Below are 27,772 nucleotides of genomic sequence, written 5' to 3'. Positions count from 1 at the left end.
GGTCTACCAGGTCTTATGTAGCTGGTACCCAGGGTCTACCAGGTCTTATGTAGCTGGTACCCAGGGTCTACCAGGTCTTATGTAGCTGGTACCCAGGGTCTACCAGGTCTTATGTAGCTGGTACCCAGGGTCTACCAGGTCTTATGTAGTTGGTACCCAGGGTCTACCAGGTCTTATGTAGCTGGTACCCAGGGTCTACCAGGTCTTATGTAGCTGGTACCCAGGGTCTACCAGGTCTTATGTAGCTGGTACCCAGAATATACATCTAGCTCCTCTTTACTAAGCTCCAAGGTCCATGAGAACAAGCATCATGCCTGATCCTTCTCTCATCCAAAACAAAAAAGGACAATGTTTAAAGATATCCTTTAAAAGTGCTCGGAGAGTGTTTTATAAAAGATTGTACATACCCTAATCCTTTCTGTCTTTGCTACAACCAAGAAGAGGTAAGCAGAGGGTGGGGCTACTGGGTCCCCACTTGTCATTTGGTGCACGTATGTTCAAAGCTAGACACACAAAAAAAATGAAAAATGGAGTTGATAGGTCAATCATTCAATCATAGATGACCAGGTATTGAATAAAATGGAACAGCCTCTACCAAATAAGTCATTATTTTATGCATATATTGATTAAAGGGCTTTTCTGGCTATAGAAATTTGTGACCTACACTCTGTTATGATTAAGACAACCCTGGAATCTCACAAAAGGATGCTCCATGAATATCCAGGGGTAGGAAAATGAGTTGACATTTTATATGTTTTGGGTACTATGTAGAAGTCCTATGATTAATGGCCTTTTCCAGCTCCCATAGAGACATTCAGCAGTGATGAGAATATACAGCTGGGTTTTACATCAAGTAGAGACTGTTTTATAGACAATTCAGGACAGTGTTTTTTAATTAAATATATGTGCTAGCCAAGACTCTTAAAGAGTAGCATAAAGAAAACCTCAATATATTTGAACCAGTTAATTGTTTACAAATAAATAGACTAGCTGCATTCTGAAATGAAAACTTTTGCTTTAAAAAAAGCAAAATTCCAAGGTCCCTTCTAATGGTTTCCATTCAGACATTATTTTAGAGGAATCATGATACCGTGCATGTTTTAAAATGATTTCAAAAGTATTCAAATCGTTTACCAAATTCAATTGCTTATTTTCATTTCCTACACCCACTCATCTGAATTTATAAACTTCTGCTATAATTTGGTTTTCCATGGTAACATTTGAAGTCACTAGTGCACAATGATCTGGCACTTCATGCACACAGAGCATAACTAAATCATATTGAGAAATTCTCCACTCTTTAAATGCTCAATGCAATTTAAAGTTGAAAAATACCTATTGATATTTAAGTTCAGTGATGGTTCATTCATTTTATGGCTTAAGAGTGAAGACTGTAATAATATAAAGCAGAAACTGAGTACTCCATCACAGCTAAAATAACACTTGGGCCCCAAACCCTGTATTTAAGCAGAAACTGGAGGAATTGTTGTTATAGTATTATTGATTTCCTTAAAAGCCCGGCTAGAAATTGACAATGCTACTTGACTTGACACACACCAAAAATATATAGTTTGGTTTCAAAACAAGCTAATACTTGTGATGGTGTTGTGATGCCCCCATGTTTTGCAGTTAGAATTGCAGACTAGGTGCAACATAAGCTTATTTCACTCATAGTTATGGAGATGTGGAAGATCTCAGAGTATGGCACCAGCTCCTGGCATGAGTCCTATCTGTGTTACATCACAACATGTAGAAGTGAACATGTGCAGGGCAGGAAGGAAATCCAGCCAACATACTCTTTCATTAAGAACCTGTTCTCACAATAACCAACACACTCTCAGGATAGCAGCATCCATGCCTCCAATGATGTCAAAGCCCTCAAGACCTAACATCTCTCAAATGTCCCATCTCCTGATGCTGATTACTAACAATGGCAAGTAAATTACAATAGGAGTTTGAAGGGGACATCAAAACACAGGAACATATGAAGGGTGCTTTAGGTGAGAGTGCACATGAGCTGGAAAGTTCAAGCTGATATCGAAGATCTGCCTTCCATGTAGAGGAACATCATGAATTGGCTGGGGGCACTGTATGGAACAAGAAGACTCCCATTTTTATATGTGGATAGTGCTCAAATGCCCATGAAATTTGTCTGTTTTTCATCACTACAAGCACAACCATCAAAGAAATGATGGATCCTTTTCCATTTCAGATTATCCCGTGTGTCCCAGAGATCATTTATGGATTGATGAAGACCCCACTTCACTTCTCCCTGCTCTTCTTTCCCCACCTCTGCACACCATGGACAAGAGAGACCTCAGGCTTTGTTCAGGATCTTGATGAAGACAGGCTTTGCTGTGGACAGTATGAAAGATTGAAGACAGACAGATGCCCTCCTGCCAACCAGATTCCGGGGAGTGCTAGTCTCAAAAGCATATCAGAATCCTGAATAAAGAGGTGTGGATCCTCTCTTACAGATAGATGCTTCTTGATCTAAGAGGCCAAGGGGAGATAAATAGACAAGAAATGGGACTTTTATTTTACATTGTTGTTTATTTATATTTCTTAATTAATGCATATATTTATAGGATACCATGTGATGTTTTGATACATGTACATAATACATAGTGCTCAAATAATTTTTTCTTCATAGCAAAGACATTCAAAATCCTATCTCCTAGGTTTGTTTAATATATATTATTTTATCACTTTTAAAAATCATCCTTTTGTGCCACAGAACACCAGATTTTTATTTCTCCTAACTAATTATAATATTGCACCATTAATCAATCTTTTACCAACCTCCTTCCTCTTAACCAACCCTCTGGAAATCACCATTCCATTCTCAATTTCTATGAGCTCAATCTTTTGAGATTTTACAAGTGATTATGTTCAAAAGCCTGTTGTCCTCTTGTACACAGTTTATTTCATTTAACATAATGATCTCTAGTTTCATGTTGTCACAAAAGAAAGGATTTCACATGCTCTTGTGGCTGAGTAGTAGTCCATTGTGTATATTTGTCACATTTCCTTCCCCAATAGCCAGTTGACAGAAATTAGGTTGTGTCCACTTTTTGCTGTTTTGTTATGGTTATTGTAATGGGACTGCAATGGATGTGAGGCTGAAGATGTCTGCCCTGCATGTGGCTTCTATAGTCTGAGCCTGAAGGAGCATAGGAAGAGTGGGGAGCTGAGATTGATTCATTAGGAATCATCCTGCCTGCTTTCTTCTTTAGGATGGCTTTCTGGGGGAGAATCTACATCACCTCTGACTGCTTAAAGAGCAGCTTTATGTAGGATACTGAATCTGAGTTCAAAGTAACAATGAGAGAAAAAGAGGGTGGGAGGGAGAGAGGGAAGACAAGGGGAGGAGGAGAAGGAGGAGGAAGAGGAAGAGGAAGAAGAGGGAAAGGAAGAAGAGGAAGATGAGGAGAAGGAAGGGCGAAGAAGAAAGGAGGGTAGGAGGGAAGAGAGGCGAGGTCTGCTTAATGAAGGGAAACCAGCTTGGGCAAAAAGAATAAGTGTTAGAGAAGAATGTTATTACTAGATGACAAATACCTAATTAAAGAGGTTAGGCAGGGAGAGGAAGGAGGAGGAGAAAGGAAAGAAGAGGGAGGAGAAGAGGACAGGATGTAGAAGAAGAGGATATAGAAGGAAAGAGAATGAAGAAGGAAGGGAAAGGGGCAGAGAGGGGTGAGGTGATAAAGGGGAGGGGGAGGTAGAAGATGGGGAGCAATTTGATGGGAGACAGGAGTGTCTACTCAAAACACAGTGCTAGCACAGCTGGATAGCCACACACACAGCAGTGAACTGCCAGCAGCAGGCCCAATAACTCCTCCCAGACAGACAGAAACATTCAGGAGAGGGGGAGTAAGAGCAGCTTTTGTTCCAGACTCTGACAAACACAAAGAACTCACATCAAGTAGAGAAAGAGTGAGGGCCCGTGCAGAATATCTAGTAACCTTATCAGAAAATAAAAACTATTAGAGAGCTCTTAGCACATGTCTAACTAGAATCAAATGCCTAGGAAGTTGACCACCCTTTGGAGAAAGCTGTGCTGCTGGGGGAACCATTGTCCTGGCCTGAACAGATTGTGATTGTTTAAAATACCCTTGAGCCAGCAACAGAAGAGGCTGGACAACATGCCCAGCAAACAAACCAGCACTCAGGAGGTACAGTCCTCCAATGCTCACGGTCCCTGTGGCCAGCCACCTTACCAGGAGCTAACAAAGAACAGATTGCTTCTCAGAGAGAGGACTATAGGGCTGAGGGCAGGATGCATCTGATGAGCACATACTCCACCCCTCAGGGAAAGAAGCTCTGGCCAGTTCTGCCCAGAGGGATTACAGAATTATGTATTTCCAAACCTCCCCTTTCTAAATGTTAATATTTTCTGAGTTCTTTTATCTCCATTTTTACCTTATACATCATGTACAGATGAAATATAACACATTTTTAAAATTCTTTGGATTCTTAGACCTCTGGGTTAAGAAAAGCCAAGTCTTGATATGCTATACAGGCTACTTGCCTCTGAATTTCATGTTACCCATGAGTAGGATCTAGGGACTGTCTGTAGGCATAGGATGTAAATAAAATATAGTCATCTTTTGTACCTATCACAGTTGTTGGAAATCATGCATATTCAAGTTCCTTGTGTTAAATGGCCTAGAATTTGTATAGACCCTTCCCAGGACAATCTATATACTTATAACCTATCTAGATTTCTTGTAGTGTATAATGCAGTATAAAAATGATATAAATAGCTATTAAACTTCATTGTACACATTCAGGATAGATACAGTTCTCTTCTCAAACATTTTCTACCCTTGGTGGTTTTGCTGGTTTGAATGAAAATGGCCCTCATAGGCCCATAGGGAGGGACACTACTAGGAGGTGTGGCCTTGTTGGAGTAGGTGTGGCCTTGTTGGAGTAGGTGTGGCCTTGTTGGAGTAGGTGTGGCCTTGTTGGAGTAGTTATAGCCTTGGTGAAGGAACTGTGTCACTGAGGGTGGCTTTGAGGTTTCAGAAGCTCAAGCCAGGCCCAGTGACTCCCTCTTCATGCTGCCTGCTGATTCAGATGTAGCTCTAGGCACGATGTCTGGCCTGTGCCCACCATGTTTCCCACCATGACAATAATGGACTAAACCTCTGAACTATAAGCCAGCCCCAACTGAATGTTTTCCTTTATAAGAGTTGCCATGGTCATGGTGTCTCTTCACAGCAACAGAAACCCTGACTAAGACAGTGGTGAAACCTACACATCTGGAGGATCAACTGTGCTGATAGCCAGAGAGTGGACCTTTTACAGATGTGCCCAGCCTTCCTCCCTCCATGTACATGGGAGACTTGCTCATCTCTGCCCTTTGAAGTTTGCTGTGGCTGTGGTAGTTTCCTTAAATAGGAGAATGTCAGAAACAGTGTGTGATGCCTTGATCCAGGCCAGGTCAGGATCTCCACACTCCTTATTCAGTACTACAAAGATCACCAGAAGCATATGTCAAGATAAAGCATCCATTGGCCCTGTAACTGTTACCAACAGACATGTCTGTGTTGGACAACAGAGAAAATGTATGAGATAAACTTTACTTGTGTGTGTGTATGTGTGTGTGTGTGTGTGTGTGTGTGTGTGTGTTAGTTGTTTGCTACCATAACAAAACCTTCTATATATTCATTCTTACATGTGCCAAACTGAATTAAAGAAAATTTTACCCTTGCTAGTGCAGATATTACCAAAAAAACACCCAAGAAATAAGACCTCATATTAAATGTAACTACACTTCAAAATGTGTGAAAAAATTTAAAAGTTATAGCTATGTTTCTAAATTCTTAATGATACCTGAGAAGAGTGAAGAAAAGGCTGGTGTGAGGATCACAGTCTGTCCTGGGGTCATGGTAGGAAGTAAATTCTTAAACATCTCTTTGAAAGTCTTATTGAAATGGATGCATGTGCTCACACAGCCTCATCTTCCAACTGGAAGAGGATCACGGGTGGGTTTCTGTAGCCCTTTGAGTTATAGAAATGCCTTCCTAGTGAGCTGAAGGGGGACAGTCAACCTTGAGCTTTTGTTTCATCGGGGGACCTTCTGTTACAGGATAGTGTGCTGTTTCTAATAGAAAGGGACAAGAAAAAAATGAAATCTACAATTCTTTCACATCTTTCTAAACTAGAGTAAGTGTCCTCTCCCATGAAATTTAACATAAGTCACAAAGATAAATAATTATAAAATGGAATGTCAGGATGACACATGGATCACAACCATAGATTTTATATTTTAATATTTGCTAGAAAAGGTGAAACAAGATAAACCGACTCCTCTCCTGTCCAAGGGGAGGTGTGTATGATGTGGTGTGTGCCCACGCTGTAGAAGAGAGCTGCCTATAGCCTAACTTCACCGCATGGCTTAGGGTCCTGACCTACCTGGGCTGAGCACTTCAACCACACAACAGCATCTGGTCTGTAAATGTTTGCTCCCACACTCATCTGAACAGCACAGTAACAGTATGTGTGGGGTCTCCAGGTCAGGAGCTTTCCCCTATGGTACTTACGACCTCTAGCTCAAAACTAGCAAGAAGTAATCCATCTCCATAGATGAGCTGCCTACAGTTCTCCCAAGCTTTGCACTCACAATCCCCCACAATCAAGCAATTATAAGTAGTATGTTTGTTGATCACTCTACCATTCATGCTCAGGCCTGGAAAAGTTATGCAGCTTAAGGATTTTCCACGGGGATTCCTGAAAGTCCCCACAAGAATTCCATGTGTAGAATTTCAGGGCAACATGTACTTAGGTGGCAGAAATGTGCCTCCTCATTTTCATTAGCCTCTGCTTAAATTTACAGTAAGAGATAACAAGCTATGAGAATTTTATCATATGTGTGACTTTGTTACCAACAGAAATTCCACACATCTTCTGGTCACATTAGAGCTGTTGTGAATATCCCAAAATATAATTGACTCTTATCATTACTTTGAAATCAGGTTAGTTACTAGATCTATCTGCAAGCCTTATTTTACACTAATCTTACATTAATGTAAAATTATATTTATATTAATAAAGAACCACATATATTATTATATCACAAACATTTTTATCACTGTTTCCTATATAATCTATTTTATTTGAAAATGTAATCAAAAGTGTATCTTTGATGGTATCTTTAAGATAATCTTAGAAAAGGTCAGCTGGTATCACTAGATTGCCAGATGTGGTTCCTGCACAAAAGGTCCTGAAGCCCCTGCCATGGTAGAAATGTCTGTGTTGGCAACGTGGGCTGCTTGATTCCAACACACTTTGTTCTTCCTGTGTTCTATTGACTCAACAAACACTTCATCATCGTCTGTGTGCCAGCAGCGTTCTAGGTGCTGAAACTAAGAAGAAAAGAATGGAAAGAAGACCATGGCCTGCAAGAGCACAGTCCTGGGGTTGAGAAATGGGCAATTTCCACGCACGAAAACGGCTGTAAAGCCAACAATGAGAAAGTCAGGCAAGAGGGCTAAGTGGGGAAATGGGGAGGCTGTCTCTGAAGGCTGAATCTAAAGAGTGGGTGTGGCCCCAGCATGGTCAGAGCAGGGCACGTGCTCCAGGCAGTGGAGATGCACGTGATCAGCCATCAGGACTGTCGGGCTTCAGCACTGGTCAGGGCTAGTACCTTCTGCTCTACTTGAAAGGAATCTGGGATGATCCAGAAAGATCTAGAAAAGCATCTCTCCTCTGGTTTATGAAAAACACACAACTTCTGGCTGAATGTTCACAGCCCATTAGCTTCATGCATATGGCTCTCAGACTACATTCTTATTCATGTGCACAATTCTCATAAATGCCTTTGAAGGCTGAGGAGGAAAGAATGACCATTTCCCAGGCAGGTACTGCCTAGAGAATTCTCTAATTCAGCTCTTCCTGTGGGGCTAGCTTGGTTTATTTTTGTTTTTTAGGGTTATTTGTCTGATTTTTCATTGCAAGTACTCCTGTTTGGGGTGGCAAATATGAGAGCTACTAAAAAGGTACACCAATAGACTTTCATAGTAATGTCTTTGTACCTAGTTGAAAACACCTTCTAGAAACACTTTAAGTCCTCCATCACAGCAAATATATGTCTTTAGCTACTATGTCTCCTCTGAGGAATGTATGTGATTTTTAAAAGATGTACACGCAAGACTAATGCTCATTCATTGGGTTATGGCATCATTTTAAGGCTATTTAAAATTTGTGTATTGATAAACCTTTCCCTTTATTGCTACTACTAATGGCTATGCTATATATAGGAGATATTAGATTTTGGCTCACTGTCTTCCATTTATCCTTTATCAACGTGCCATATTCTGATTTGAGTACCCACTTAATTGCACAATCATAATGGAAGAATTGATTCCACGCCTTAAGCTATGAGTATCATGTGACTTAAACTGGCAAATCAGAGCTAGAGGATCTTCTGGTTGGTTCAGAGAAGAACAGCAGGGATAGTGAGATGCCATGAAACTACTTCTTAGGTGGAGGGTGTTACTCAGTGATGGAGCACTTGCCTGGCATGTGTGGAGCCTTAAATTCAATCCCTAGAACTGGAAAGAGCAAAAACAGAGAAGAAGATGGAGAGACGATAAGGAGGAAAAGAGAGAGAAAGGGAGGAGGGGGAAGGCAGAAAGAGAGAGGAGCAGGGAGAGATTGTCCATTTGTCTTTTGAAGTAAAGTCTCACTACACAGCCCAAGCTGGCCATGAATTCAACATCACCCTGCCTCAACTACCCAGGTACTGACATTACAGTTATCCTTGTTTGGCAAGCATTTCACCTACGGGGTTCTATCCCTAACCTTTATGATATTTTCTTACATGGACATCACTTTCTTTGTTCATATTCGCCCCACTTCACTGGTCTCTTCCTCTTCCCAATAGCCCCTCTTGGTACTTTCTTTTTTAAATCTGGTCTCCACATATGAGAGAAAATATGATATTCTCCTTTCAGAATCTATGGTGCCCAGCTCTTAATAAAAGTATCTTAACCTTAACTGAACATATTAGGAGTAAATAACTGCCATAACCACCTGTAAACCGCATGAAGTCTCAGAAGTAATCCAACACACCCAAGAGCGAGTGTAGAGCCAGGCCGGAAGACACTCAGACTGGCTCCTGGTACCTGTTAAGCAAAGCTTCACCTGAAAGTAGACATGGCTGGAATGTTCCGTTACCTCCAGAGACAAGCTCCCTCCTGACTTAACCAAACGTGGCTTGAGTTTTCTGTCACGGTAGAAGCATTCTGATACCTGATAATCTCTGAAGGCAAACTCATTCATCAACTTGCTCAATGGCTCTGCCACAGTTCATTAGGCGCTGCTCAGCACTTGGCCATATGCATTCATCCTCAGATGGATTTATCATCAGAGCACATCAGAGTAGAACCCTCCCACCCCTCTCTCACCCCTCACTCTATTTGTTCCCAGGCTTCCTCTGGATTTAACGACCAGCTAGCCCAGCTTTCTCCACACCGACTTACTGATTTGTATATCTGAAGATGACTTCTTAAATACAACCTCTTCAATCCCTCAGTATGATTCAGAGAATTAAACTCAAAGGCCAATGGAGCCTTTAGAAATCCCAGTCAGGAGACAAACAGTAGCTGACTTTGTGACTATAGTACAGAGAGATACATGCCAAATAATACTGTATATTTAAACTGTATGGTGTTCTTATTACAACAGGTAACCGGAAAAGTCTAATAAGACCAACCAGAGAGAGATACGTGTGCACACGCACACATACACCTATGATCACAAATGTCACGAAGTACAATTTTTTGACAATTTAATGAATGGAATTTACTCCATCCCAAAGACTTACAGTTCCCCAGTGCACTTTGGGCTGCACCGTTAGTCCACCTGGCTGATGCCTTCTCATCAGTGGAATTCTCTTTCTTCCTTTACTGAAAATCTCTGGCAGGTCCTTGTGTAAAGGGAGCTTGCCATTCCCCACCGAATCAGAGTTAGACTGAGGTTAGATCAGCAGTAAAACCTGGAAGCTTCAACACCAGGACAGGCAACTGATCCAACCTTCAAACTGTCTCCTGTCCTGTGTCAGGAGACCTGGCAACTCACTTCTCTCGAAATGTAACTTCTCTCCTAAGGGCTGAGAGAGGTAGGCCAAAGCCACCTGGGATCAGTATAAGAATGAAAGATGATGTTGGCCTATTAATGAACCAACTTAAAATACTTATGTCAAAAAGAAAAAGATATACTGCCTTTAGTCTGTTACAGATTTTAACTTTTTTGAAATACTGTATTATAACAAACTCACAAATAAAAACAACACTCATCTAGATTAAGGTAGCCATGCAAACAAGCCTTGCCCTGTTCCTAACTCTATACAACTCTTTACATCTCTTCTACACAGTCGGATAAGCTATTTTGTAGCCTTTACCGATTTTTTTTTTTAATTTTCTAAAATATGTCAAATCAGTAGTTTATCTGAAGAGATCATTTTCTCATCAGTGAAAACAGACAGCTATTTGTATATCTTCCTCCTCTCTGCCTCTGATAGAAGGTCTGGAGCCCTGAGGCCTGGAGCATCTGACTGAAAAGACACCCCCAGTCTTCTGGGGACATAGTATAGGCATCATCATCCTGTGCAAGGAGAGTTCATTACTGAACAGAGAGTGCTGTGGATGGAAGATAAAAAAACAACAGGCCCCAAATAGCCTCCAGCTGAATTCATTACCTGTGGACCCAGTGCTAATGATTTAGGGAGCGCTCTGGTGCTTAATATTTTATCTGTTTAGCCTGATGTAAGGGCTCTGCTTTAAAGCAAGCCTGCCCAGAGGATCTAGTGCCTGAAATGTCTGTGCTGGAAGACACAGAACCGAGCAGAACAAGGCACATTGTAAAAACTGTCCGTTCAGATTCTACTCCTCCTGTAGCAAAAAAGGGGGGGGACAGCCCTTTGGGGACCAGGGATCTCTGCAAGGGCAAAGCCAACTCACCGAGGCTCATGAGAGGGAGACCCACAGCTGCCTTTTGGGGCAGGGAGGTTTCTGGCTTGATGCTCACAGCCCATTATTCATGGGCTGCTAGGAGTGTGGTGCAATAGCAAGAATCCAGGTTTGCACTCAGGGTGTGGTTGGTCCTGGATTTCACTGCCATTGTGAAAATGCCAGAGGCACTCACTATAAATAGGATGGGGCTTAGCCACTGCCACAGCTCAAGAGGCTGAGAGAAGTGAAGAACACATTCAAGCCCAGCCTAGACTTTGTGTGGAAATGAAAAGTAAAAAGAGGGCCGTGGGTGTATCTCAGTGCTAGCTTGCTTGGGTAGTATGTGCAGGAGCCTAAGGCCAACCTCCAGCGTCAGAAAAAGTGGAGGCAGAATGGAAAAGAAAGGGTACCAAGAGAGGCTCCCAAGTATTAGATCATTCTTATCATTCATCCTAACATTAAGCCACAAGTTGCTTCAACTGCTTTACCTATGAGCACAATATTAAATAAAGAAATCAGGATTTGGCTGGGGAGGTAGCTCAGTCAGTAGAGTACTTACCTAGCATTCAGGAAACCCTGGGTCTCAGAGCATGAGGCATGATGGGTAAGCCAGTAATCTCTATTTAGCTACATCTGAGTTCAAGGTCAGCCTGAGCTGCACGAGGCTCTGCCTCAAAAGAAGAGGAAAAGAACGAAGAAAAAAAGGAGAATTCGGAGACTCTGTTCTTGTGGAGTAGAGAGATGGCTATAACTATCGGAAACAATACAGGCAAAACAGTTTTATCAAAAACATTCAAGGAAGCTAAGTACAAATTAGAGTCTTGAAGTGTCAATTAGAGTTGAATGGATAGTCACCTTGGGTCTCTATTTAAATTTTCATATTCTGGAACACTTTTCTATTCCTTCTCAAAGCAATCTAAAGTGGCTGATTAAAATGTACATAACAAAAAATAATTTCTGAAAAGAAACTGATCAGGCTAATAATACTAGCTTTCCTTTCCTTCTATAATATCCTAAGTGCTTTATATTCTTTTTTTGTCTGTTTAATTTTTGAAACAGTGTCCCAGAAAGTATTCCAGGCTGGCCTCAAACTCAAAATCTCCTGCCTCGGCCTCCCACGTGCTGAGATGACAGGTGTGCTCCAGCACACCCATAGCATTTTACGTTTTAAAGCTCCAAGTCATCCTAGGCATTAGGATCTGTCACTGTCTCTGTTAATGCAGAACTGCCTTGAGGATAGAGTAGAGTAAAGCAGAATTCAAATCCAGGCCTTCTGGCTACAGCCATTCTTTTGCTACCTGTGGAAAGAACAAAGTGAAACTGGGTGGGACTAAATACCAATGACAGCCACAGCAGTTACCAAAAGTGGCCACCAGACAGACAGACAGACAGACAGACAGACACACACACACACACACACACACACACACACACTGAACAGGGAGAACTGAGCACTCTTCTAGGGCACAGATGTGATTTGTCAGAGGCAGCCACAGTTCTAACAGCTGCAGGTTACACAGAGCTTTTTACTGGAAGGGTGTTCAAAGCAGATTGAAGGCTTCCTCACAGCAAAACACCAAATTTGCATTTATAATTTTGGTAAAAAATGAGTCTTCCAGGGGAGCAAAAACCAGTAAGATGCAAACAACCATTTCTCTGGTGACGTGGTTGATCCAGAGATAAAAATCTAACATTCTCAGTGAAATAAAATAACTGCATCCCTTCTAGCATCTATCAGAAACTGATTTCTCATAGGAACCTCTGGGCAAATGCTGGATAATAGATGGTTTGAGCCTAGAACAAGGGAAGCAGAGAACTGCTAATTAAAAGGAAATTTGTGGGCTTTTGAGCTTTTGAACTAATCAGGCAGAGAGAGGGGGAGAGAGGTTCCCTTGGAGACCATGAGGGTCTACCCAGAGGCTTGTTGCAGATCTGCCCACCTATCCCGTACCATCAGCACAGCCTCTGATGAACCCAGATTTCAATCCCAGAAATAGAACGGATCTAGAAGAAAGTTCCAATTTTCAAAGCTAATTAAAGTAATACACCTTTCAAAGTTTGCGAGAGTTAATTCATGTCTGAAAAAGCCAAAGTGTAGAAAGACAGAAAAAGAGAAATACAAGAAGAAACGGAAGGAAAGGAATGGTCAGGTGGGCCGGCAAGGCCAGGCTAAAGTGTAGAAGGTGGTATGAGTTTCACAGGGCCTACGACTTCACAGAAAACAAGATGGAGGTAATGAATGACCCCTCTGCTACTACTCACTTTAACTTCACAACTGACTGTGCTGCAGCTTCTTCGACTGTAGAATTCCCAAAGAAAAGCTCTGCAGTCACATGGTATAAAGTGGGTGATTTCGGGTTGTGGAGCCATTAATAACTCTCGTTTGTCCCACCCCTACTTCCTAGGCCTCCAGATCAATAAAATCCCAACATCCGAGCCAAGCCCAAGTGCCGTTTCAATCGCCTTATACACTGGGGTGCTTGCCCACTCTTTTTCCTCAGCATTCCCTAGGTTTGACCCCCGGCTACGGTATATAATTTTGCTGATGAATGTCTCATGCTGTCCTTAAAGACAAGATTTATTTGCTCTCCGTGCAAATGGCTATAAATCAAGACCAGCCTCATCCCTGTCTTCAGGTGGACCTCATCGGTTGTAGGCATCTTATCAGCAAGAAACAGCTTCTCCTAATGGCTTGATAAATATTCCGGCCTCCCCAGAATCAGTTATCGAGAGATTCAAATCGTGGTCAGTACTTATAGCAGCTATTACCACAGACTTAGTGCCAGCAATCCTTTGTACTTATCTCTGTAACCAGAGAGGCTGAAAAGCTCCTTTTATGTCTCCACTCCTGGTCACTAAAACCTGAGTTCATTCAAAATTCTCTCCTGCCTACAGAGAGCTCAGAGTCCTGCAATAAAGACTGGAGGAGAGATTTGAGCGAATATAATATAAACGTCTCCCCGGTGTCCATTCTCTCGGCCCCCAACCCGGCCTGAATTTGGCACAAGGCAAAGGAATGTAAGTCTTAAGTGAAGGGCAAAGGGACATAGAAACAAACTTCACTGCCTTTGTGTTTGTTCAGTAGAAGACAAGAGGGTTTTAGGGTAAATCAGCCTTTTTTCCTTGTGCATCTTAGTTTTAATGAAATTGATCTACAGAGCCTGAAATCTGAAGGATATAGGGCCTGGGATTTATGAAATTTCTCAGTGGAAATCAAGTACTTTTTTTTTCCAGCGTGGCCTTACCGACATACCTTTGATGGAAGTAATTATAAAATCTCAATTACTGGGAGGAATAAGAGGGGCTGAGAGTTAACCCATCACTGTCCTTCATGGAAACTAGGCATCATGTAATCCATAAAAATGGCCCAGGAATACTTTTCCAGGAAAAAATAGCAGAATGCAAGAAAGCTGGTGCCTCTCTCTTAAAGAAATCTAAAAGGACTCTAAAACTCGTAAACAGGCCCCTTGAAAAGCAGAAATGCAAAGACACTCTCACAGGGCCCTAAAGGTGCCATCACTTATCTTGTTACATCTTTACAGTCTCTGGGCCCCTCTGTGATCTGTGGAATGCCAGCCTCATGCTGGGTTTTAGTAGAACACGGAGGAAGTCCCTCCCTCTGTGCTTCCTGTTGATCTTCACAAGCAGACCTGGCAGTGAGAAAGGATGAGCACCTCTTTCACTAACAAGATCATTGGGGTCTGACATGGGCAAGCCACTTTCCCCAAGTCACTTAATGCTAGAGCGCATACTAACTTTACATGCTCAGCCTGCAAAATTTCAGCTTTGCCACCAAACGCACCGGAGTGTGGGATGGGGCCCGGCCATGAAGAAGAGAGGTGTGCTGCTCATGAGTTGCTATTTCCAAGGCCTCTGCTTCTAATCCAGGCAGAACTTTGATTCATCTGCCTACTTGTCATTTTTTTTAAACGAACTGGAAAAAAGTCTCAAATTCTATATCGAGTATAAAAATAGCCTTTTCACAATTATTCATTCCTTTCTTCATGGGTCATGCTCTCTCCACAGTAAGAAGTTCCAGCCTGTTGGTAGCTTGTCAATCTATGTGGCTGACCTGCCCTGGGAAAGTTTCAGTGTGAGGCAGCCTTTATCGAGAGCCCCAGTGGTATCTCAAGTAGAGAGGATAGGTAAGAACTACAGTAGAGAGCTGGACGCGCTGGGTGGTGGCCTCCAGCTTCCTTGTTCCTTCCCAGGCAAAGCCCTGAAAACCTTTGGATCAACTGATCCATTGTGAAGTGAGGCCAAAATTTATGCCCTATCTGAGGTAGTCTGTGGCCTACAAGGATTGCTCTATCTTTGGGCAGCAGATGGGCTGGAGACTAGAATCTGGCCTCAGAACACTGAAAGCCATGATAAATATTCCCTTCAAAATCTCTTTAAGAAGATAAGGAAGGAGTCCTGTAAAAAGTCATCTTCTGGGCATGGCAGAACCATCGCAGAACCATCCATCACATCATGTATGATCTCACAGCAGCTGTGGTTGCCTGCAATGGGCCTATAACAAGACAGGCCTGGCAGCAGTCAATCATGGATGAGGGAGGGACTCACAGGGGAGGGAGGGGAGGAGTATACAGGAACACACTGCTTCCTGATGAACTCTTGCCTTGCTCTGGAGTACCTCAGACTCTAGTGGATATAGTTCCAAACCCGTGACCATGCAGGTAATCCTGGTTAAATTCAGTGGGCCTAAAAACAACACAAACCCCATAAATATGGGAGAATTGTGGGGAGGTGTGAGGGAGGAATAGAGATGGGAGGGAGAGGGAAGTAATTGGAATATACTTTATACGTGTATGAAATTGCCAAAGAGCAAATTCAATAAAGTTAGAAGAAGAAGAAAGCTCTCAAAAGGGTTACATTCCTCTCAAGCAGTTTTCCTGTAAGTGGAAAAGCTTGTTGAATCTATGACCTCACATTTGACAACTATATAATTGTGGAACCAAATCAATAGCAATAGAAGATTTTCCTGGTTTTGTTCAGCACCTTTGAGTGCCACACTCATGAGGCAAAGGTGCCATTCAGTACCGTCTTTCGACTCCTAAGGTTTGGCCCAGAATCCATTCTTCTCTCCCTCACAGAGATTGTATGGTCAGATAGAGTAACAGGACGCCGCATCCCCTCCTTCCGAGGCCCTGTAGAAGACTCTCATGGCGGTTGGTTTAGTTTTCATCTGCTCGGGTCTTGATCCCACCAACCAGACTTGGCCTGCCTCATTTCTTTTCTCTGAAACGTTTTCCTCACAGCAGGCCAAAATGCTCTCACCTCCTCTTACACACCGAGGCACTACCAAAGGAGCGTGTCTTAACTCGGTAAAGACTACTTCTGCCTCCCACCCTCACCCAAGCTTCTTCAACAATCAGACTCTCCTCCCCAAGTGAAGAATTTTCCCATAAATATTTTATGACTTAACTTCCTAACTCCACAGAATACCTCGCTCCAGCTTTCTTATTACATCTCGTTTCTTATCTGGCACAACATTTTCCTCATTGAAACATATTCCTCTTGTGTGGCCCTGTGTCTGGTTGCCAGTTGCCAGAAGTCAGCATGCTGTGACAGAAAGCTCCGGGCAGTGTATGTCAGCCAGGCTTCGGGGTTTTTGTTGTTCATTTCCTTCTCTGGGTCGTCCCCTGGGCGCCTTTGTGGGGACTGTCGAACCCTGGCACAAACTGCAGCTCCTGAATGGGATGCTCTTCCGACAGGCAGTGTGTTCCCAGCTGGCCCAGCAAGGGCTTCCTTGGCAGCCTGGCAAGGACACCACTGAAGACAAGGCAGCCCCGGGCGGGCGGGCGACCTCCACAAAGGCAGCGGCTCTGACTCAGTCTTGAAGTATTTGCCGTCAGTGGTGCATAACAAAAGGCAGGGCTTCCGAAGATGGCGTTCCAAGTAGCCACCTCCTTCACCTGGGTGACGGGGAATCAAAGCCCAGTGAAAAATGAGGTTTACACATCGGCCAGCGCTGCCCCCACGTGTGAACAGTGGCGAGGAGGCTAGCAAGGAGCTTGAAAAGGTCGCAATGGCTGGGGGCCGCGGGGGGCGTTGGAGAAGGAGAATTGTGACTCAGGAGCCTTGGCCGGTCCTGCTCTGCTCCCCCGCTTCCAGGTCTGGAAATGATTCCTGCTCCTTTCATAGGATTATTTGTAACAGGCCAGTTCAGACAAGGTAGGAACCAACACAAATCCAACTGGAAAGCCCTCTCAAGACTCACTCTCCCGGCAGGGTGTGGCTGAGCAAATTCACCTCCCCTGAAGACCGGGACTTGGAGGTAAATGATTCAGGGAACAAACACTTTAGGCTTTTGTTGTTCTCTAAGTCATCAGGAAAGCTGAAGCTGGACCTCGCACGGGAGATGATGTTCTTTTACATTTCTGAGCCCTACCTTGCGAACAGATATTCTCTTTGTAACTAAGTGTGTGGGATAGTATTTTCTCTCTCCGCATTTTCCTCTCACCGTGCCTGTCCTACTTAAGAGCTCAGCTCTCACTCGCTCCAGGGAAAGTTCCTTTTTTTTCCCTACAAAAAGTAGGAAGTCTCTAAGGATTTTTGGCTTTTGCTTTCCAAAAGTCCAAACTTTTAGAGCACAGTAATTTTGTTGGAGAGGAAGAAGAAAGGAAAGGAGTCTGTGGGTAGAAAAGACGGAAATAAAAAGGCATTTTTTTCTGTATGTTGTGTAACAATTTCTCTGAGATTAATCACCTGTCTTGAAGAGAAGGTCTTCAAGACAGGAGGTGAAACATCCCATCTTACAAGGAAATAAAAACTCAAAAGCTTCAGGAAGACCCTGAAACTGACCAGATTCATTAGGCCTCTCTATCCCCAAGCATGTATTGTGAGGACTCCTAAGTCACATTCTCCGGAAAGCCGAGCTTCCTAGAAGAGGCTCAGACCAAGGTGCGAAGGACACTCCCCAACCGTTGAGATGCCTTGAATGTGTGCAGTGTGCTCCGGTCCCACTCTTATGAGCTGTCACCCATGTTGTGGTGGGGTTTTGGAGAACAGCTGTCCGTGAGTCCTTTCCACTCCCACACGTAACCTTTACCCGTATTCCGTATTCCTTCGAACAACCCAAATAAAACTCACTGGCCCGCCAACTCCTGGCCCACCAACTCGGACTCCGGCAGCAGCCATAGTTTGCCTTTCGTTGGTTCCCTGTCTGGGGTGAGTAGACATTTACAAATGACATCTCCTCAGGAATAGTGTCCTACAACACAGTTTCTAAACACACGCTAAAGACAATGATGACCTTAGCTGACTGCAGATCTTGGGTCGGCTTCCTGGCAACTCTGTAGAGTGGTCCAGGTGGGTGTGGCTCTGAGATGGAGGTGAGAATATGCTGCACTGAGCGCTCATCGGTGCTCCTGCACTGAGATTCTGCTGAGCTCTTCCTGTGCCGAGAGCCAAATTACTAAATGTTTGCGACGGAGCACATCTGCTTCACTCACAGAGGTCAATGCCAAGCTTAGACTCAAAAGACAGAAGACACGAAAGAGGAGAAAGGAGGGGAGGGGGAGAGAAAATGGGAATAGTAAAACCGAAAGGGTTAAGGTTTGTTTTCCTAGGTGATAGACTAATTGGTCAACAAAATTGTTGGTTTGAACTGTATAAAACTGCTGCTAATCAACCATTTGTTGGCCCACGATTTTTTTTTTTTAAAAAAATGGCAATTTCATAAGGTTCAGCAATTAATAAAAGGCTAGTTTCTCTGCTTGCAGGTGGTGACCCTGCAAGATCCCTGGGAGACCCTGCCTGTCAAAGGGCTTCCCTCTGTAAAGGTCCCTCATGTAAACTCTTGCTGTTCCCTGACATACATGGAGCATCCCCTGAGGGCATTGTTATGATTCCTGACAGAGGAAAATCAAAATAGGGTGTGAAAGAGAGTTAGCTGGCTACAAGCTGGGAGCAAGAGGGATTACAAGTTACAACACAGGTCTGCTCGGCAGCCTCTTGTCTTCTCTTTGGGAGGCTTGGCTTTCCTAAACAGGGTGCATTTCCCTGTCTTTGTTTCCCATCTTCAAATGTATCTGTGTTTGTCAGCCGATCTCTGAACAACAGTGACGAACGAATAAACTAACATCGGTCCCTCTGCTGGGGAAAGAGCGGTGAAGTGAACTCCTTTCATTGATGCCAAGGGAAAGGAAGGCTGGGACTTTCAATGCTTTAAGAGTAAACCATTTAAAAAGATGTACAAGTCAGAACTGAATCTGTACCCAAGGGATCTCTAGGAGACGGGGAAGAAAGAACACATCTCCAAACTAGAACCTACATCTATCTATTCATGGCACAGGAAGCCCATTTTTTTTTCTTGAGTATGGTTCCCTTTGAATTGGTCAGTCAACTTCATAACCACCTACTCTAGGAAGTCTTTCCTCAGTCCCCCAGTCACAGTGGGTTTCTGACTTCTCTGTCTCTCTGGGAAACTTTGTGTTGCAGAATAAGATTCTTCCTTGGCTAGTTCAAACACCAGTGATTGTGCTCTTATTGTATGCAAAGTACTGCTTTGAAAGATAATGTGTAGGAAATACAATCTTGGGGGTGGGTCGAAATAGAGATTGCTCAGTGGTTAAGAGCGTGTGCTGTTCTTGCAGAAGATGAGCACATACTATTCTTGTGAAAAATAAACAAAAAACAAAGTTTAGTTCCCAGTATCCATGTAGTACAGCTCACGGGCACTTGTAACTGCAGCTCCTGGGAAATCTGATGCCTCTGGCCTCTGCCAAAACCTGCATTCACATATGTTCGTGCATGTCACGCACACACACTGAAAATAATTAAAATAAATCTTTAAAAAAAGAAAATACAATCTTGTGTTAAAGATGCTTGCAGTCTGGTTGGCCTTCATACAGCAGCAGGTGGGGATGGTTCTGGCCTGTGCCAAAGGCACACTTTATGTTCTCTACTAGACTGCCAAGTTCCTTATGGACAAAACGTATGTCCCCTCTGTTTCTAGTCTCTCATGAAGGGATGCCTAATGCCATGCTTAGCACATATCAATGAAGATGTCTATAAATGATGAATGCAGAGCTGAGGTCTCAGATATTGAGAATACCTTCAAACCTCGATAGATGCATGAATAGTACCTGCTCCATACTATGTTTCTGCTCACGGCCATTTGCTTCTCTGCTAGCCAGCCTCCAACAAGCTTCGATAGCCAAGGTCAAAACTTGAGTTCTTGCCCATCCCGCATTCAAAGCTCCCTAGTGCAAAGTCCACACTCCATTGCAGGTTGTTAGGAAGCATGGACACTCCATTTTGTACCCTCTCCTTCTGCTCCGCTGACGTCAAGGACTTACCGTTTTCGTTTTCTGTTCAGAATAATCTCTTTAAAACAGTTTTGGAAATCTCCTTGTCATTGTAAAATTCCCGGGTGACAGTTTTGCTTCCTCTCTTCCTGTGGGCTGATTTGTTCACATTTGGATGTTAGCTGACTTGTAAAATGGCTCTTCTGTTCAGGAGGAATGTCACATAGTGCCCGAACTAGATTGAACATGGGGTGTTGCGTCATCAACAGTTAGAATTCCAGCACAGAATCCCAGCGTCCCAGTTGTGATTTCTGTGAAAGTAAACTGAGAAGCTTCTATAGGCAAGGATTTGGAGGTTGGTCCTAGGAGGCACAAAGAAGAAATGAGAACACGCTTAGTGATCAGGCCTCTAGAGCACAATGATTCACGGTGGGTAGCTCTTATAACCCTGGGTCTGTTTCTTGCCATCTTGGAGCCCAAATCTCTTATCAAGATGCTTGGGTTCAATCATTCCAAGCTGTGAACTTCCTCTCTACAATCCCATATAAAGGCACAAACCCCTTTCCCAAATCCATCATGTTCTAAAAGCTCTCTCCTAATTCTAACATGTGGGGTATGAATTTTTGAGACTTAAGTTTTTAGTCCACAACTGAAGGTAAAACAAGGACGGAAGGTCATCGGCAGAGGGTGTGTTAACGAGCAGACCACTCTAGGCAAGGGCAGCACAGTCCCGCTGAGGGCCTTGTGGGACACTGTGGGGACACAACTCAGAAGGAACCCACCCACAGGCAAGGGGCCTGAGAGAATCGTCTACCAGCGCCACGCCACCGTCTTTGGTTAAGAACTGCTTCTGGGGGAGCCCTGCTTTGTTCTGCACATCCCTGAAGCCATTAAAATGTCCTCAAGCAGAGACGAGCAGGAGCTGGAGGTAAGGAATCTTGCCTTGCACAGAAACCTGAGCACTAACGCTGCAGAAAACCTCCAGGATGGCTGAGGGGTACAGCCAAACAACTGCAATGTGAACCATGTGCCCTGATGCATTATAGATCTTACTGCCCACCCAGCACAACTCACCTTCTACTAAGAGAGACTATTGTGCCAGGGACTACACAAGAGCATCCAGTAGAAAGTAAGAATAAAACTGAAATGCAGCTTGAACTCTCTTGACCAACCTCCACATTCTGATGAAGAGAAACGTTCTTCTGATTTATTCTGTAATGGCAAATGGACTGGCTCACAGTGACCCAATGCTGCAGCAGCTCTCAACTTAGGCACCGTAGGATATGATTTTACATGTCACCGTTTCTTTAATGTACGGAAGAAAGCATACAAAAAAAAGAAAAGAGAAGAGAAGGCAGCCAGGTTTTGCAGTAGATTAATAAGGCACTTTTGACATAGAAGAGATACCTAATGCAAATCTGATTGTTAGACTCCATCCACAACACTTCTGCCTGATGCTTTGCAGAAATAACTAATCTGCGCTTATCATGAGCTGTTACTTCTAAATCCAGAGGCAGTTTGGTCCGCTTTGTCTAACAGCGAAGGGAGACCATCAGATTGTGTCCACCACTACACCTACCTGCCACTGACATCTGCCATAATGCCTGAATGGCACAGAGGGATTTTGACTTGACCAGAATCCTTTTCTCCAAAGGTCACCTCTGCACAGGAGAGAGAATTCTTTCCCAGTGCTTCTCACTGGGGCAATTGGCCTGCGAGTGGGGTCGCTTGTTTTTCAGCTTGAAATTTCAGTTGGGATTGAGGCGCTGCTTCCACATTTGTGACAGATACCCTGCCTCTGCTGAGTCTGTTTCTGCACTTGCCTCTGCTTCTGGGCCAGGGCTTTCAAGGTTCTTTTTCTCTTCCACAGACTGTGGTTTGCATGTTTTCCATCGTACTACTTAATGGCAGGATTCCTTTCTCCACCTCAAGGACAAATTGAATTTTCTGATCATAGGTTATTTACTCTGTCTTTGAAACCCTGTAACTTGTCCTGGTCATGAATACTGAAATGAAGAGCAGAATGAAAGGCTGGGGTAGTCTCTCTCACGCAACCACGGCGAAGTCAAGCGCCCTCTGCCTTCTGACAGCTATGACACATTAAGTGGGCACCCTCCGAGCCCTTCTGTCTTAACAATTGTTAGTCTCCTGGAATCACAGGAGAACGAGGCTAGACAAGGTCTTGGAGGTTACTCCAAACTACCACTTAATGTCTGTGGTGTCTAGTCGACAGCAACATGTCATGACTTGATGGAAAAGGTTTCAGATATGCAGAAATCCACTACAAAAAATACTGTTTAACTTACTGTGACAGAGGCCAGCAGCATTTGCTTTTATGGTCAGTAAAACCTAACATTAGACAAGCATTGGATTTTCTTGGAATCTAACAAAACCATGTCAAGAGTCAGTAGATCTATGTCAGTCACCAAGGCTTGTCTCGTGATTTGACGGATAGGACCAAATATTCGTTCAGTGTCTCATTGTGGTTTCACTTGAAATAGGAGGAGAAATGCGGATGGCGACAAACTCTCCTCCCGGTTGTCCTGGCATGACTTGGAGTTTCCCTTTGTTCAAATGTCATTCTTAGAGCAGTTACAGCAGCTTTCCCTCCAGCTCTGAGTGTCAGGAGATCATCCAGGAGTGCTGGGCTCTCACATCTGCTTTTTGCACTTAATGATTAAAACAGTGTTCAATCCCATTTTTTTTTCCTCACATGAGAAACAACCTTGTTTGAAACCATGGTTTTCTTTAACAATACGTAACCTGATACCACAATGTCATCTATGTTCCCAAGTTGAAATTTGATTCTTCTACTCCCAGAACTACTTCTGAGATTTCAATGAGTCAGTCACAGAGGCAGGTGTGTGTGTGTGTGTGTGTGTGTGTGTGTGTGTGTGTGTGTGCAAGTGCTCAATGAGCGTATAATTATAAACATTGAAAATCATGGGAGAGTAGCTTTGGGCTCAAAAAACCCATTGACAAGCCTTATGGCATTTGTCAAATTATTTCATCCTCCAGTATTCAGGGTCCTGATTTGGAAGATTTGAGCTAATAACACCTCATAGACATATTGAAAGTATTAAAAGAGATATACTCATATATAAAAGATACCTAATATAGTAGCTGATCTAGATCATACTAAACATAGATGATTAATAGATATATAGATAGATGATTGATAGGATGGATAGACGGATGGATGGATGGGTGGATGGATGGATGGATGGATGGACGGATGGATGGACGGATGGACAGACAGACAGATAGGTAGGTAGGTAGATAGACAGACAGACAGATTGATAAATGAATGACAGGATAGAAACTTTTTAAGATTATATTAGGAACTCACAAAACTAGTAAAGCACTCAGTATTTCTGAGTTCTTTTCTTAAGCATGCCTGTAAAGATGGCTAATGTTTTGCATACCTTCTTATAAGATAATATTCTTGTTCTTTGTAAGGCAGATACCGAGGCTTATCTTTTAAGTAGGTATGAGTAGGCCTATTTCTCTCCACACCCTGGAATCCTCTAGCCTTAGATTCTACTCTGGTACAAGAGTTCCACAGGATTTGAGGCTCTGGTCAGTCCAATGACCCATTGCTTCCCAACCTGAAGGGTCCTCTGCATATCCTGAGGGACTGTCTAAATTTGCCTCTCTGACGTTTACAAGCATCCAGTCCTGCAGTCGACTCCTTAAGAGCCATCACACCATGCTATCTGATTCACCATCCCCCTCGCAGACATTCCGTCTTCTACTTGGTGCAGAAACTGACAAAACCACTCATCTTCATCCCGTCTTTGCTTTTATCAGCTGTGATTCTGTAGCAAAAGTTCTTGGCTAGCATCTGGAGACTTTCTTTTCCTTTCAATGAAACTAATTTGGAGCTTTGCTGCAAATCACTGGAAAGAAATGCAAACGTTCCCTTTGACACATACACGTGATAAACACATCTAAAGGACAAATAAGTCAGACGTCCCTTCGATTAGTCCTTGATCGTGTCCACACACACATGCTGCTTTCCCTTGTCTCATCCGTGTGTGGAGACCATGCAGCCAGTCCATTGTGGAATCCCCTATGCAGGGTCCAGTGAGCATGCTGTCCCAGAGTCTGGGGTCAACTCAAGGCCTGCTAAATGATTGGACCATGGGTCCTCTAGCAAAATGGCTGTGTGGTCCACATACCTGTTCCAAGAATAAACTTTCTAGAAGAGGAGGAGTAACAGTATATAATACACCAAAGGCGACCAATTATATTAAAATATAGTTATTGAAAGTATTTCATTATGATATATGCTCGTTCACTATGTACAAAAATAACAAGATATTGTAACAAGTGTATTAACCACTGTAATTCTGAAGTAGTGATGACTTTAAATCATCATTGAAATGCTGCCAAAAGTACTCTTGATTTTTACCCATGGCCGAGTCATAATTATTACTAGCATAAATGTGGTTTGTATGTTACATTATAATTGAAGGAATGCTGAGCTTCATAGATTAGTAAAAAATAAAGTTGTAAATTTGCCCCTTCAGATCTGTAGCACTCCCCTGAATTCTGCCTCCCCAACCCCCAGAAGATGCTGGCTAGCCACAGCGTAAGACTTCTGGGACCTCTATTCACTCTGTGAACCAAATTCTAGTTTGAGATTCCCACCCTCTGGCCTCTGTCACAGCCAATGTTGTAAGAATTCAAGAGTCAGTTTCCTGGCAATGACAAGCAAAACATGAGCATCCAAGGCCAAAGCTATCCTGAAGAGAGGGGCCTTTGTCTTTCCCGACAATGGAAGGGATTCACTTCGCAAAGATTGCTGTGTACCTTCACTGTTCATTTGGTGCATGGGCTTTGAAGGCTCTGGAACACGCCACCGGGAGACTCTGTACCCCTGCCACATAATGAGCACCACCATGGAGGAGGCAGCCCAGCCCAGAGTCTCCGCAACAGAGGATAAACACTTTCCTAGTGTGTCTCTGCCGCAGTGAAGTCCTCCATGCTAGATCATGCTGGAGGCTGGCCTTGGGGGAGAGGACTTGGGGTTTTCATCCAGGACTCTGACTGGGTGTTCCCAGCATTACCTTCTGTCTGTTTGTTCTCTAGTGTTTGTTTTTCTACCCCCAGCCCTCCTCCCTTTCAGCCTGGCTCTGATTCAGCTCTGAACTGGAGCCCCAAAGCACTGAGGCCGACGACTTCCTCTGTGAACCCCTCCTGAGGGCTCTGCCAGGGGGAGACAGAAGTCACAGCCACCGGCACAGTCCCCACCACCTGCCTCTCTCCTTTCTGCTCCACACCAAAGGGCTCACCTCAGCTCCTGCCAAGCCCTGACAGCTCGGGAAGCTAAGGCTTCCTTTGACTCTTGCACAGGTCTCTGAGCTGAGCTCAGCTGCCAAGCCACGGGGCCAGCTCGAGGAATGTGTTTTTAATACTCATTGTTCACTCTGTCTGTTACCGATGTGTGCACTGCAATTATTCTAATTCTTTGCACATGTGTTGTTATGCAATGGGGCCTTTTAAGCTATGCCAGGTTTTTTTCTTTCTTTCTTTCTGAAACCCAAATATATTATTTCTACCTATGTTACAGTTAGTTTGCCACGCTTCTTTATTTTATTTCAAAGATCAGTCTGGGAGGCCAAGAGAGAGCGGGGTGTGCAGAAAAGAGGGTCCTCCTGCTCTCCTCGTGGTAGACCAGTTGCTTTTGATTTGGGTTTGTGTGTTTTCTACCTCGATCTCTTGTTCACTTCTTTTCATGTGCACAAGCAAGCTGACATTCAGACATCCATGGCCCACATGTGCTCCTCCTAGGGTAGCATCTGCACCCGGGGGAGAGCATGTATGCAGAGCCAGAGCACAGGCATGCACATGTGTGCAGCCTGCATTTGAGCAGAAGATTCCTTAGATAGCAATTTATTTTTTCCCTCTCACTAGTGAGGCAAGAAAGGAAGGGGGACCCTTTCTTCCTTCTTTTTCTATCTTTCTCTCATTTCCTTTTAAATTTTAATTGGGCCTTTTCTGATACAATATAAAACTTCCACCACTGGGCCACACAAAGGATCACATTCTCTCATTAATTCAGATTGTTTTATGTTTGTTTAAAAAAAATTTTTTTTTTAATCAAGGAAAAGCAGCCACTGTGAAACCAGATTCTAAACTCTGCTATTGCTCTTGGAGTTTCAGAGGAGAGCGAGGCAAACTGAGCAAATTAAGGAGGACTGTTGTTTACCCCCGGTAACTTTGTCTAAGCCCCCAGAAGCTAAGGAGAGAATCAAACAGTAGACGAGTCCACCTGGCAAGCGTCTCCGGCCAGCCCATGCATGTGCCTCTCCTTAGAGAGTCTCTGCCGGCTGCTCTCGGTCTTTGCCGGGCAGGGAAATCTGACACGGCGCAGCGGCGGCGGCGGGGGCGGCGGGGGCGGCGGCGGGGGCGGCGGCGGCACCCCTGCCTGCTAAGCATTTTACTTTCATTGTTAACTGGATCCATTTGTCACCATGAAACATTATTATTTTAAGGTAGCAGGGAAGCAGGTCTGCCTGCTCCGTAATGGTGCTATAGCTCTCGTTGCCAAGAAGGAATCAAAGAAATGGACAGAGCTAATGTGGGAAATCACACTAGACAGAAAGAAACATGCAGAGAAAGGAAGGCAGAGGCAGAGAGTGGGGGAGGGGAGGGAAAGGGGGTGGGAGAAAGATACTGAGAAACAGAAGAGGAAACAGACCTGCACAGAAAAGCTGGAATTTCCATGAAAAGAATTAGAAAAGGAGGGTACAGCTGTTGCTAGGGAGCCGGGAGGAGAGGCGGCAGACACAACATCCACCAGATTTTTAATACAGACCTGCGTGTCTTTGTTTGCTCCGTCTCTCAAGTGAGGCAGGCGGCTGGGCAAGGAGGAAAAGAAATATGGTTTGAAACCCAGATCATTTTAAAGGCATACTTGCAGAGTGAGCTTGGGCAGCTATGCTGAAGGCATGCCCGAAGTCAAAGGGCACAGCCTTGTTCCCTAAATTCCACAGCTATCTCGTGATGGGGAGAGACCTACTCTAATGTGGCACACCCTGGGAGGGCTGACACAAAGAGGCCTCTCTTTATAACCTGCGTGGTAACCAAGTGGTCTTGCTGGCCCTCAGTCCCGAGGGTAGCAGGACAATGCAGTGCTGTTGAAAACCCACATGGCTCCATGAGCTCGGCTCCAAAGGAGCAAATGGAGGGAAGCAGGTGGAATGGGCTGGCAGCCCCTGCTGCTACAGAGTCACCTGAAGAGCAGCTGTATTGGTCAGGTGTGTGTGTGTGTGTGTGTGTGTCTGTGTGTGTGTGTGTGTGTGTGTGGTTTACTGTGCAGGCTGGTGTGTGTCTCTGTGTGTGTGTGTGTGTTTACTGTGCAGGCTGGTGTGTGTATGTGTGTCTCTGTGTGTGTCTCTGTGTTTCTCTCTCTCTCTCTCTCTCTCTCTCTCTGTGTGTGTGTGTGTGTGTGTGTGTGTGTGTGTGTGTGTATGTGTGTGTGTGTTTACTGTGCAGGCTGGGAAGCTCCACGTGGCTCAGAAAATTCTGTCAGGGGTTGACATTGCAGTCTTGAGT

At 43.9% G+C, this 27,772-nt stretch overlaps 1 long non-coding RNA gene across 1 annotated transcript; it reads right to left on the bottom strand.

Annotated features, from left to right (window-relative positions):
- Positions 1-15,741: 15,741 nt before the first annotated feature.
- On the bottom strand, positions 15,742-27,194 carry LOC143272280 (uncharacterized). The gene is made up of 2 exons (XR_013049710.1): positions 27,033-27,194; positions 15,742-20,571 (listed from the first exon to the last, which is right to left on the bottom strand). It is a non-coding gene; the product is annotated as an uncharacterized LOC143272280 (long non-coding RNA).
- Positions 27,195-27,772: the final 578 nt, after the last annotated feature.

The sequence above is a fragment of the Peromyscus maniculatus genome, chromosome 3 (assembly GCF_049852395.1).
Source record: "Peromyscus maniculatus bairdii isolate BWxNUB_F1_BW_parent chromosome 3, HU_Pman_BW_mat_3.1, whole genome shotgun sequence".
NCBI lineage: Eukaryota > Metazoa > Chordata > Mammalia > Rodentia > Cricetidae > Peromyscus > Peromyscus maniculatus.
This window is presented reverse-complemented; position numbering and strand designations above follow the sequence as displayed.